This window comes from Agelaius tricolor, unplaced genomic scaffold (assembly GCF_023055355.1).
Source record: "Agelaius tricolor isolate 1412-34295 unplaced genomic scaffold, bAgeTri1.0.p SCAF_6, whole genome shotgun sequence".
NCBI classification, from domain to species: domain Eukaryota; kingdom Metazoa; phylum Chordata; class Aves; order Passeriformes; family Icteridae; genus Agelaius; species Agelaius tricolor.
In genome coordinates, this window is record NW_027269266.1 from 31,531,736 (window position 1) to 31,545,131 (window position 13,396).

Here is a 13,396-nt window from a genome sequence, read left to right on the forward strand (position 1 = left end):
GAAAAGATGGGGAAGACCCACTTAGCTGGAGTCCCCTTCAAGAACAAGATTGTTCTGGTCTCACATTCTGCAAGAAACCAGCACACAATAAATAAGAAACTGCAGATTGAAAACGAGTGTATAAGGCTCTTTCAGTCAACCACTGCCTTACACTATAATAGCCTTCTCTGAAATAGTCATAAATATCAAGCCAAATTTTAGGGCTGTATCTTTTGTTATTTTAGAGTTTACCCTGGATGTTGATTTTAGTTGGTCAGTCTGGTGTATTCATGAAAAATAAACAGCGGCTCTACGCAATTTTATTTAACCTGACTTTGAGAAACAAAACCAAGCAGAATAAAAATTGCCTAGAAAGAAAGGGAGGATAAAATAACAACCTAAGAAGAAAATTTAGGGGAGAAAAAGGAAAAAAAAGGAAAAAAAAGGATTACTTTGCTTCTATCAAACATGTAAAGGAGGAGTCCCTTTAAAAATAGTCATGTTTCTTTCCTCCTTGTTTATTTTTTTCTTGCAGAGTACTATGAAAGTCCAGCAGGTTGACTAGGCAACGCTATGCAAAAACAAGTGTGTGGCAACAAACCATAGCTCTTTCTGATGGTTTTCAGTTTTTAATAAGGCGCTTGGCTGCAGCTCAAGTTGAAAAGATGGCAAAGGAATTTCATTAATAATCCTTTTCTTGTCAGTTGATAATTTTCTTCGTCTTCCCACTAAAACCATCAAGGCCTTCCATTTGACCTTGTCTGCAGATCAGATATAGTACGGAAAACTGGAATTATCAGAAAAAAAAAAAAACTGAAACAAAATAAGCAGTCCTTTTTCATATTACATGCAAATCCAAATAATCCTCTCCCTCCCACAGTCTGACCCAATTTTGCTTGGGCAGACTTTGTGCTTGTAAGCCCAGCACTTTTGAGACAGCAATTTAGCAGATACCACTGAATGTCAGAGCACAGCCCTGAAAAACCAAGTCTAAAGCTACTGCACCCATTGCATGGAAATGTCCAGGGTCCTGGCAACTTGCTTGCTCTAACCACAAGTCCTCCCTTAGCCATGGTCACCTAAATGGACAAGCTAAAGCCAAGAGTTTCATTCCTTCAGCAGTTTTAGACAGGAGAACATTTGTCCAAGCTGCATGAGGGAACATCCTATTTGCAAGTGGGAGTATTTAAGTATGTTCATCTGCTTATTGCCCTACATACTTGGAAATGGACATAAATCAGTAGCAAGACACTGGAAAATGTGTTGATTTCGTGCTTTATTAAATGAGCTACAAAGAAATCCCTCCTTGCCAAACACGACACCACAGCTGAGGGACAATTGTTGTTTTTCACCTCAGAACACAAACCAGTAAGGGGAAACATTCACAGAGTTCCTTCTTTTGTTCATCTCACTCTTTTTTCAATCCTTACACATTCCACAAGATGAAAACACTGAGCATCTTTATCAAGCATTTTTCAGAACTGCAATCATTGACACAACTCCTCTCATTTTTTATTAATGCTTTCTAAGAGTAATGCCTAAGAATCCCTCTGCAGCCTACAGCTGCATGATTTCTTCCTCTTCAGCCATGAAAAGGAAAATATGGGAAATATTTTAAAAATATTGTCTTAAAAATAATGTTTCAATTTGTCTTCATAATATTCCACATTTCTTTGTTCTTTAATTATTTAGTTTGAAGCAGTGTATTTTTAAAATTTAAGAATCTTTCTTTTTATCTGGAATTTTTCATTATACGATCAAGCAGTCAGGATCCAACATTCTCTGGATGCAGAAATGTATTCAATTTGAATGAAATAACTGAGGGATTATAAACATGGGCTAACAAAACCAGCATTGTAATCACTCTGTGACTTAGGCTAGGTCTATGTTAGCAAGCAGCTGGATTCCTACAGGAAAAGCTCTGCAGTGCAAACCAGCTTATGTGAAGGATGTAACCTTCTCCCTCTGTGTGCTCTGGAAGATTTGTTTCAGGCTGGCTCCATCAGTGGTTGGAATGCTGCTTTTTGCTATGTTTCAGGTGGAACAGTTCTTACTGTGTCTTTTGGGGCTGTTCTGCAAAATGAACCAAAGAGCAGGAAGGGAGGGCAACCAGAGATTAGCTTCCAAAAATACATACCTCACCTAAAACAAAATATCAATGTAGATGAATGCACACTTAAGTTTACCCTCATGAATAAATGGATGGTCATATCTGTGGCAGACTTAATCTGAAATAAATCAAACCAATGGAAAGATAGCAGAATAAAATCTTTTTTTCTGTAGAAATTTTAAGAAGGAGCTGTTGTGGAATAAAGTTCTCTTTTCTATTTGTTATTGAAATATGGAAAAAATACTTTACATAGATTGGATAACTCCCTGAAGCTCACTTAATTTATCAGAGCATTGAGAGTCAAGTTCTTGGTGTAGGGAATGAAGTCCCCTGAGACCAGCAGGTCTCAGCCAATGCCAGCAGCAGGCCCCATCACTCATTCCAGCACTACAGCTGCACCCTGAGAAACACTTGGGCATCATGTCAGGACACAGTGCCACTGGCAGAAGAAAATTGGACCAAAATATCATGAGGACTTCACAGAAAATGCACAGGAATTTCCTTGATGCAAATTTTCATCTGTAAGCAGAACTAAATCGGCAACACCAGTTTTCTAAAACTCCCCCTTGCCCTGATTTATATCCCTTTCCTCAGGAAATCAATCTCCTTTTTCCAGTCCTTTCATCTTTTTCTCCTTCATATTTCCTGGGTTTTTTTCCTAGGATGTTATACTTTTTATTTATTTATTTATAATCTTGAAGTTTGGTGCTTCTGAATCTTTCACCAGACAGTTTTATATAGATCAAAGCTGAGAGCCTGTTATGCTGGCAAAAGCAAGGAGGAAGAGCAGTTGCAGTATGCAGCCTTCATCTTCCATGAATAAATGGAGAGAAAAACATAAAATAAGGAACATCATGAAGGTGACTTAGAGTAGGAAAATGTTGTCCCTGATAACAAAAACTGGGTACATTGACCAAACTAGGTTATGGAAAGAGAAGCCCACCCCATGAGGAAATCCATCAAGAAGAGCTTGAACAGATCTTTCACTTCAGAAGCAGAAAATGTGAATATTATGATGATTGGCATCTGGTCCTCCTGATGCAAGCTTTCCTACAAAAATACGAAGGAAGAAAAATTCTGTAGGGGCATCATTCACATCTTCATTCTACTGCTTGTCACAGTCATCTTAGTAAGGTCTTTCATTTTCCATTCTTTCCTGGAATATATCTGCACACCACAGCCTTATGAAAGGTGATTATTCAGTACAGCACTGAAGTGGGACAGAACAAAAAAAAAGTCTGGAAAATGAAGTATTGAAATCCTGCAAATAAGCAGTTTGGAAGTTTGAACAGGCCTTCTCCAAAAGAAAAGAACCATTCCCTATCATAATTGTTTTTATTCCATTAAGAACACTTGCCTGTATAGTCCCTTTTTGCTAAATTTAACTATAGCTAATTGTGATTTTTTTTTTTTTGGAGGCAAAATTATATGGCTGACAGGTAGCACTATTTCACATTTATGCACAGATAACCAAGGTTTATAAATCTCACTGATATTAAATTTTGAATGTCAGAATATAAGAAAAAAAATTGATTTCTGAAAATGAGTTTATACTGGCAATCGCACAGAGAGCTATTTAATTGTGCTCGTCTCATGCTTTCATTTCAGCCTTTTCCTATTCTGGCCATCCTTTGTGAATCTTTTCTTGGACAGGGTGGTCGCTCAGAGCAACATCTGACAGCAATGGCAAAAAAGGTACATTCAGCCTTTAGGTGTTTTCACCATCCTACCACAAAATTTGCCACTACAGGACAAGTGACAATTGGAGCCCTGTATACATCCACATGGGGTGGAAAAGACTGATGCAGACACTTCATGTAACATCCCTGTAATTCTCTGTTCCAGTAGTTGATCATCTTGATCTCTACTTGTATCTGCAGTGTTTTGCTCAAGAGCTCTTTTTGGATAAAAGTTCTGGAGTATTCAGGACAAGCTAATAATTATTTTCTTTGAGAATTTTTATCCCAGAACTTTCTTCATATTTTGATGTATTATGGGAAAAATTTTTTTACAGAAAAAAAAAAGCTAATAAAAGGAAAATATTATAGTCTTTTCAGTATTTAGAAATTAAGTAAATGGTACTAAAATTAGTTCTCTTCTTCAAAATAGGAGAAGTTGCTCAGATCCTCTGAGGATTCTTATCAGCACTGAGATAAGTAATCATTCAAGCTCTTCAGAAGCAGAAACCCTTACCCCTTCTTATTGCAACAGAAACTTAACTCTTTTCCTTCCACTCTCATCAGTGGGTATTTTGCAAGGTGCTTTCATTTATCACTCTTAAACAAATTTCAGCACAAAAGAAAAGCTGCAACAGCAAGAGACAAGCACTGTCACAGACAAATTATTTCCCCCCAGCTTGCCAAGCTGTTTTTCAGAAGACCGATTCCAAAACCCAGGAATCCAAGGTTTTGGAGCTGTGGCATAAACGCTACTATGAAGAAAATCTCCAAGTGATGGCACACAACATTAATCACGTATTTCAAATTCCTCTTGGAATTTTAACACCTAGCCAGTGAGGAAATAAAATTACTAGAACATTGATTTCCTGAGCAACCAAGTGAAGCCAAAAATAAACCTTTTGATATTTTATTCAGGTTTTAAAAACTAGGCAATTTGATTTATCAGTCACAGAGCAACAGAATCACTTAGGTTGGAAAATACCATCAAGATAATAAAATTCAACCTGTGAGCTATCACCACTTTGTCAACTAGACCATAGCATAAACCCTTGTGTCCAGCCATTTCTTGTAAAACTCCAGGGATAATTTTAATTTCTTTGTTTTCTTCCCCCCTCTTAACTAAAAGGCTTCTAAGAAACTCCCGGTAAACCTGGACTTTTTCAGTCGGAGCAAGATGCGAACTTAGGATGCAATCTCATAAAGCACATGGGGTGCGTACAACTGAGGTGTTACAAGTCGGAAACACCAAGGGGCTCAACTCAATCAAGGTGACTCGATCACGGGACGCAGATCCCATCAGGACGCAGATCCCATCAGGATGCAGATCCCATCAGGATGTAGATCCCATCAGGACGCAGATCCCATCAGGACGCAGATCCCATCAGGATGCAGATCCCATCAGGATGCAGGTCGCAGGACCCCTCCACGCCCGCTCCGCTCCGCAGGCGCGCCCCAGGGCTCAGCCTCCTCCCCTCCCCGGCGGCTGGGGCTGTCAGATCCGCTGTTCAAGGAAAGCCTCTCTGCATCTCTGGCTCTGCGGGCCCGGGCGGGGCGGGCAGCGCGGCCCCGCCTGCTGTCGGTGACGCGCCGGCTTCTCCCGGCTCTGGGCGGCGGCGGGAGCGGCGGCGGCGGTGGTGGGTGAGCCGTGTGGGATCGGGAGCGGGATCGGGGGGTGTCAGACCTCCGGACAGCTGGGGGCCACCGGAGCGGCGGCGGCGGCGGGGCTGGCCGGGTTGGTGGTGTGGGGCTCGGGGTGCGGCCGTGCCCCGCGCTGCGGTGCCGGAGGGCGCTGCCGGGCTCGGTGGCACCGGCCGCGCTTCGGGGGCGGCTCGGCAAGCCCTGGCCCAGCGGGCAGCCCTGCGGCCCCGGCGGCGGCGCTCGGCTCCTCCCGGCCCTGCGGAGTGTGTTTTCCTCCCTGGTCTCTGACAGAGGGCTCCGCCGCGGTTTACGGCGCGGTAAATGACTGCCCTTGGCAATGATTAACGCCGGGCAGCGGGAGATTTGGTTTAAGCAACTACTAATCTTGTTTTGGTCCGCTCCTCTTTGTTTTGCTGTGGCGAATCCATCGCCCTCGGCAACTGTGATCTAAAGAGCACAGGGATGTGCAAAAGCTCAGTGTGTATATACACACGTATTGTTATTGTTGTGTATATACATTATATAACATGCAATATACACATACAGATATATATTATATATCATAGCATGCTTTTGTATTAAATCAGTACATTTTATGTACTATTCTGTTAGGAGACTGTCTTATTTTTAAATTCTGTGTTAACCAAGTTAAGCAGCACGAGAAATTTTTAGGTACGTATGGGGACAGCCTATGAAAACACAGTATGCGATTAAAACTAACTGATTTTATAAAGCAAAGGAAGTTCCGGTGGCTGAGGGCTGCTGGGTTTGCCGTGGGTCACGTTCTGGAGCTGGGCACAAAGGCACGGGGGCAGGTGCCGGTGCTTTTCCTTGAGGCCTGTGTTTGCTGCTCATCTCGCACTTGCTGGGGTCACACCCCGAGAAACACCGTCGCCATCGGATCAGGACAACTGGCTGGGTGGTGTTCTCACAGCCCTTCAAGGATGTGGCAGTTCTGAGGAAACACTGCCTCATTCTGCTGGCAGCCTCCAGGGAGGAAAGGCCGGCGGAAATGTGGAGCTAAGCTCTTGAGGATCAGGGTCTGGCCCTCGCGGGTGTGCTTGAGGCACCCACCTGGCATGTGCCCACATCACCCATAACTCTAGGGAAAATGAAGCTGGAGTTTTCATTGCCTCACATTGATAGAAATAGCTCAAGTGAAGGGAGAGGTTTTTCTGTTTGTGCTAGGGACAACTGAAACTGAAAGTCATGCAAGGCAGGGTTTTCCTGAATGACACAATACTGGACTTTCTTTAGAACAGTGGAAATACTAATGTTTGCTTTGTGTAGAAGATGCAAATAATAATTACGCCTGACTCAGCCTAGGGTGTTATTTATGATGTGTGACTTGAAATTCAGAAGCCTCTTGTTTATAATGTATATTTTGTGTTTGTATATTTTGAATCTAAAGATCTTGCATTGATACACCATGCTTGTATTCATAGAAATACTTGTACCTTTATTATAGATGATGATTATTATTATTTCAAATTTTATTAGGAAAAGAATTATACTTAATTTTTTTTTAAGAAGGGAAATATTTTGAAAATATTACTACTAAGGATTTGTGCTCTTCTACCATTGCAAAACAGCTGTGGTTTTCCACATTAATTTCTGAAGAACAGCTGTTCTGGAGGTTAGGCAGCCCTGGTGTAGCTGCTTGAGTTAATTCTGTGATCTCTGCATGCCCACAGTGAGGAGGTGCTTTTAGCACAGGTGCAGTGTACAGGTTGCACATGAGTAGTGTTTTGCTGTGCCGAGGCTCTGAGTGTCCTCAGATTTCCCTTCCCAAGCACTAATCCATACTGAGCAAAAACTACTGAGGATCTGGGTGAAACTGAGCAATTTTCTGGCATAAGAGCAAGTGGAACATTGAATCAAGCCATCAGTTGGGAAACGTGGGGTAACCTTTTGGTGGACTTTTGGTCACCCTTGAGCCAGGACTGGTGATGTGACTGATGCAGGGCATTTCAGTGCTACCACTGAACAGATGGGGAACATCATAATGGGGTGCAGGCTCTGTTGACAGAAATTTTAGATCCATTGTGCTGCTGCAGCACATGGATCCCTTACAGAATAGCATTTTCCACCCAGACACAGGCCATGGCAGTCATCAGTTTAAACATACCTGGCTAAGAAACCCTAGAGCACGTTTTCTTGATGCTTCCCTCCTTCTTTCCCCTGTCAGCATATTGCCCCTGCCACAGAGCAGCGCTGCCTTTGGCCTGCTGGGCTGAGCCTGCAGATCAGGCACTTGCTTCAGTGTGGTGTTCCCCTCCACCCACCCTCCTCCTGGGGAATGAGAGATACTGTCAAGGGTACCAATGCAGAAGTTGGGGCCTCTCTGACCATAAAGGGCTGAATCGGTCTTGTGGTCTCATTTCAGTCAATTTTTGCTCAGTATGTTTCCTAATTGCCATCATTTCGGGCAACTGCAACCTTCTCTGCCTTTATCACACAATTTTGTAACTTCTGCGTGTGAAAGAAGGAAGCACTCCTCTGGCAGCTTGATTTTAAAAGAAAAGGAAAACAAAACAAAAAAACCAAACCCAAAAGAACAAAATGCACACTATGATAAATGACAAAGCAAAAACGTTGTGAACATTTACTCAGGACTGCTGAGGCTGTTTTTTGCTTCCTGGAAGTAGGTAGGTAGTATGAGACAGGTGACAACTTTGGTGTATCATATCTCTGCAATGTGTCACATGGATCTTATTTCCATGTGTGTAGTGTGTAGTATGCATTAAGGTTTTGGCTTTTGTAAACAGCGGAGTAAAAGAGATCTCTATAATTTAGGGTATTGTGGTTTTTATTTCTTCTCATTAAATATTTTGCATATTTTTATTATATAAAAAACAAACCCTCTGCAACTTTTTTGTCCTTCCGATAAAAATACAAAGAGAAAAGCCCAGCTATGTGTCCTACAGGAATTTCCCAACTTCTTGGCAAGATAAGTCTTGGAAAAGAGAAGCAAATCATGCTTCATGTCTACAGGGAGTTACATGCACAAGTTTGCTGCGTAGTGTTTGGCTCTAGATCTTTGTATCATAGCTTGCTAAATCTCTACATAGAAATTAAGAATAGAAACACCTTTCATAAGCATTCTTCTTCCCCAGCTTGGAGGGGGAAAAAAAGAGAAGAAACCCAGAAGAATCCTTGATTAGTATGTTTACAAAACATTCATGTGTATAGACACTGAAAGACAGGAAGACAAAAATAAAAAGCTTGTCATGCCACTTCATTGGTGGCTGCAGGTGTGACCTCTCCACCTACAGAAAGTAGACTGCCATCACGATTTCCTTGTTGGCAAAAGCTCCAACTGAATTGCTGAGAGCTTGGTCAACAGCTCTCTGTGCTTTTAAAATCAAGCATCTGTGGGAGGGAAGGAAGAAGCAGAGAGACTGCAAAGGCAGCTTGGAGCTGAAACCACTTGCAGCAGCCCTGGCACAGACAAGCTCTCATGGTTGGAGATGTTGCAGAAGGAGCAGGGTCTCCTGAGGAATCCATTCACACTGCACATAACACCAAAGTGCTGCCTGTGTAGCATCCGGAGGTTTGGGCAGGGGTCAGTGGCCGGATGTGTGTGACTGCTGCCTTTTCAGGTGACTGTCCAGAGGGATCCAAAACACTTGTGTGAGGCTGGCACATGACCTACAGTCGATCCACCCTCTTCTTGAGCAGCACCTGAAGAGTAAGTAGGACACTATGAGCTTTCACAAAGACACAAACATCTAAGTTTAGCTGTCTGAATCTACTTGTCCAGATTTCTGTAGAAAAGGTGGAACAGTGGGAGTTCCGATGGAACATAATCCAATGATGAAATCACAAATGGTTCTGCAATTCCCACACTGTTCCTCCAGGGATCGTCTTTCAACTTGGAGAAATTCAAACCAGTATTTGCCTTCTCAAGGCCTAATTAGTGAAATGTCTTCACAGAATCCTTAAATATCCTCAGGGCTCCTGGTTTCACTTTCCTTTCTGGTTCTGTTGGGCCTGTTCTCCACAGAGAAAGGAGCCCACATGGTCTGCCAGCCCTTGTGCTGGCCCTTAACTTGCTCCCTGGTGTGCTTACTCCTTCAGTACTTCTGGTACAGACATAACTAACATACATACTGCATTCTTGCTTGTTTTCTGCTGCTTTGCTGAAAGTCTGCAGTTAAACAGGATATGTCTCTGGATTGATGCTGTGCAGGTGTTGCTCAAGGTGTCTGCAGTACAGCAGCACTGCACGTTGTCCCACTGGCACCTCAGTGTGACTTATGTCAAACTGTCTCCCAGTATGGCAGGTAATTTCAGCAATAGATATGAACCTTGAAAAAATTATTACAAAAAGCATCACTCTGTGGGCCTGGCCCAAAAGGAAGTACTTGAAGGACTGAAGGGAGTTTCTCTTTGCTTCAGCATCTTTATGTGCCTGGTGTTACAGACTGTCACAGAGCTGAGGGGCAGGATGCACACCATCAACTTCCATTTGTTTGAGAATGGGTAAACAAGGAATCATTTCGTTATGGATCTTCCCTCTTGTGCATAAAAAGAGGAAGCCAATTACCCTTCATGCCTATATTTTGTGCTGTGGAGGAATTTCTGTTTCCTGATATTGAAAGAATTTGAGGCTTAAGAAAATTACTTCTTCCTTTCCCTTTCTTCTCTACCAGAGATGTCTAGGAAGATGCACTCCCTTATAGCTAAAACTATGTTTCAAAGCCAAATGTTCTACTCCTGTAATAAAGCATCTATTTTTACTGTGGAATTGACAATGAGTAATTTACTCTGACCTCTGTTTGCCTGCTGCCCACGCATCCTTCCAGTTCCTGCTCCTCCTTTCCCTCAGGGAGGCCCTAGCTGCTCACCTACCTTGCTTCTTGTGTACAGCAGCAGTCACCAGGTTATAAGTTCTGCCTTCTATTAGTCTCATTGTTTTAATTGTGTAATGGTGATGTGTGGTTTTAAATTAGTCATAACTTTAGCTTCTGTTTTAATGAGATCTTCAGTTGTCTTACCAGAGGGGAAGGCTTTGTTTTCTCAAGAGCAGTATGTCTTTTCCCAGAAGAAATGAATTTCTACTAATGACATATGAAAAGGTGAGGTGGCAGTGGAGGAGTTGGGGAGTGATTATGGGGAGAAGGGACATATCTGCAAGTCTCAGGCACTGAAGAACATCTTGATAATACCAGAGCCTATGACGTGCCAGGCACTCATGTATAAATAGTCACGTTGGCACACAGTGTCATTGCAATCGTGCTTTGAGAACAGCTGAGTCCAACAGCCTTGTCTCTCATGCACAGCCCAAAGACACCCTCACATGTCTTCAGGCATGTGAAATAATAAGAGTGATGTTTAATGGCTGAGACACGAGTTGTTGTGCTCCCCAAGGATGTAGGACTACGTGGCATTTGTTAGATCTGTCTGGCCACTGGTTGCAGGTATGACTGTTTGGAGTTGGGGAGGGAGGAAGGCAAATGACTCATCCCAGATGAGAGAAAGCCCCTTGTCTCCCCCTCTCTGGGTGGATGAAGAGGAATCACAGAATGTGCTGAGTTGGAAGATCTGCTTGACATGCTGGTTGGGAAAAAGATGTCAACAGTAGGTATGTAATCCAGTGCTAAACCTTAGAGTAGAAATGCAACATCCTCTCCCAGCTGAGGTCTTTTTTTGTGAGCTTTCCACAGCTGAATTACAGGGGTTTAATGCAAACCATGGTAGGTTGGTGTTAATAGTCCAGGTCAGCTTGCAAAGAAAATATCTTGATTTTCTCAGGAAAACATCAGTATTTGCACCAAACCTTGTAACTAAGGCAAGATAACCATGAAGATAATTTGAAGTCCTGTGGACTATCTTTAAGAAAACATAAGGCAATCTTTAGGCTTCAGTCAGACTGGGAAAATAATATCCTATGCTATAGCATATGTGCATAAGCAATGATTTTCTATCAAAAAAGGATTCTTTCTTTTTCTCACAGATTTCCAGAGTCACAGATCCTTTGGACCAAGGCGACTTGTACACACTAAATATCTTTTCTTTGAGCAAACCTATTGGTTTGCTTGAAAAAAATAAGGCTTTGGGACTTACAGCATCTGAACAACACTGTGTAAACACTAGTTGACACTGCAGAATTATTTGACCACCTGAGGATCACCAGAGCTTCTGTCATTCCAGCTTTGGGTGGTAACTGACTTGTCCTAGATCATCTGAAATAGAAGTTTGTTAGCAGTATGGAAAAATCATGTGGGTTCATGTATATGATTGCCCTTTCACTGGGTTTCTAGCAAAGCTTAATTCTAAGGAGTGCTGCATTTTCTCTGTAGGCTTGGCTAAGCTAGATAACTTTCCAACCTTAGATAGCTTTATTCTCTCTTTAATGTAGATGAAATTCTGGGTTTCAGTGGTCAGTTAATAACTAGCTTTTATAATTACAAAAGTTGTATTGTTTTTAGTCTCGATGACCAAAACCTCTAACCATTTTCCTTCCTGTTCTCCTGCTAGAACAATAATACAGACCCTGTCAAGGATAGTACTATCTTTACAGAGTGCTTTCTGAGAATGTAAAAAGCACTTGCTGTGCGTAATGTGGTGCAGGATTTGAAACTCACCTATAAAGGGGAAAAGCATCCTCACTAATGGTTGCTTACCTCTCTGGTGGCACTGAGTGACCTAATTGTGTCAGTTATGCAGAAAAATTACTATCAGTGAGGTCTAGGCTGGATACCTGCAGTGGGGATTCCCTCTGTGGGCTTCCAGCTGCAGGGGGTGTGTGGTAGCTGGTACCTTCTACTCCTGCTTGGTCTGGGCCCTTGGTTTCATTGAGGTGCTGTGATTGTGGTTTTGTTCTGAGATCTGGGCCAAAAAGCAATATCACTGCAACTTCACTGTGTTTCTACAAACCAGTAGGGCTGGAGAGGATCTCTTGATGGTTATCAGATCCTACCAGCCATGTGATGGACATTTGGTATGGGTTTAACTGTAAGACCGCAAATGTGTAGGTTTCAGCTGGTTTAGTTAAAGGTGTGGTTGTATGATTTGATACTTGTTCTGTTTTAAGACTGGATTGTGCTTTTTTTGGCCTGAAGTAAATTAAACCCAACAGGTAACAAAAAGAATAGGACTGGGCCTGTTGCAAGTGTTGCAAAAGAAAAGGACTTCTGGGACATTGTTTATGACTATAAATTATTTCAACTGGTAACTTTGTATGCATTTCCTCATAGTATTTGCCTCTGAAGTGCTTACAGGCAGAAAAGAGTCTGGGACTTCGAAAACTTTAGTGTATATATTCTGTGTTTAAAGTTCCAAATGAACTTGGAATAAGCATTATTTAACACAAACCAGTTTCCTCTTGGTCCACTGTTTTCCCATAGGCTTGCCATACAGATCTCTGCATTCTGCTCATTTCAGCAGCACCTACTCTGTGAGTGTGAAATCTTTCTCCTACTGAAGGCAGAAGTTATTTTTCAGAGTACTTAGTGGTCTACTTGAATTCATTGTTGGAAAAATATCACATGGGTTTGGGCACTGTGAAAGCAAGCTGTGAGGCTTACTTGTCCTGCAAGCGCTGTTTTCTACATTTGCTTCTCTTACCACTTTATCTTGAACAATGTTTGTTCCAGGCTGACCAGCAACTTCTTTGACTTGGCTGTGATGGCCAAGAGCAGCCAAGTGCTGCTTTTCTTCTCTCCCTCCTATTTTTGTGTATTTGCTGTGCCTCCTGCTGTTCTCTCACAACTTCATAAAGAAGTTTGCCACATCATAGGTGAGCTTCTTGTGCCAGGAACTGGCCAAAAGCTGATATCAATCTTATAAAGTCAGGGTGCAGCAGTGGGGTGAAAGCAATAAAAATCACATCTTAATGTTCAGTAGGCACAAAATAAATGAGAAGTAGAAAATCCAGGTATATGGATGAATCACTGATTTTCAGCTTGTTTTTCTTACTGGTCAGTCTCATGAAAAGTTTCTCCTGCCAAACGCTATTTGTTTTTTAGAATTGCCTGCTTTAGTA

The 13,396-nt window shown here is 42.2% G+C and overlaps 1 protein-coding gene and 1 long non-coding RNA gene across 6 annotated transcripts in view; one reads left to right on the forward strand and one right to left on the reverse strand.

The window, feature by feature from the left end:
* Positions 1-757: 757 nt before the first annotated feature.
* On the reverse strand, positions 758-5,214 carry LOC139591081 (uncharacterized). The gene is made up of 2 exons (XR_011679550.1): positions 4,951-5,214; positions 758-3,139 (listed from the first exon to the last, which is right to left on the reverse strand). It is a non-coding gene; the product is annotated as an uncharacterized lncRNA (long non-coding RNA).
* Positions 5,215-5,280: 66 nt separating this feature from the next.
* Positions 5,281-13,396, forward strand: part of SNX10 (sorting nexin 10) — a 35,454-nt gene continuing 27,338 nt past the window's right edge. Inside the window, exons 1-2 of one of the 5 annotated variants that reach the window (XM_071429245.1) lie at positions 5,299-5,406; positions 9,009-9,097. The gene's annotated coding sequence lies outside the window, so the exon portion shown is untranslated. Of the gene's footprint in view, positions 5,407-9,008; positions 9,098-13,396 lie in introns of all 5 variants that reach the window. The other 4 variants (XM_071429241.1, XM_071429242.1, XM_071429240.1 and 1 more) reach the window with 4 other exon arrangements.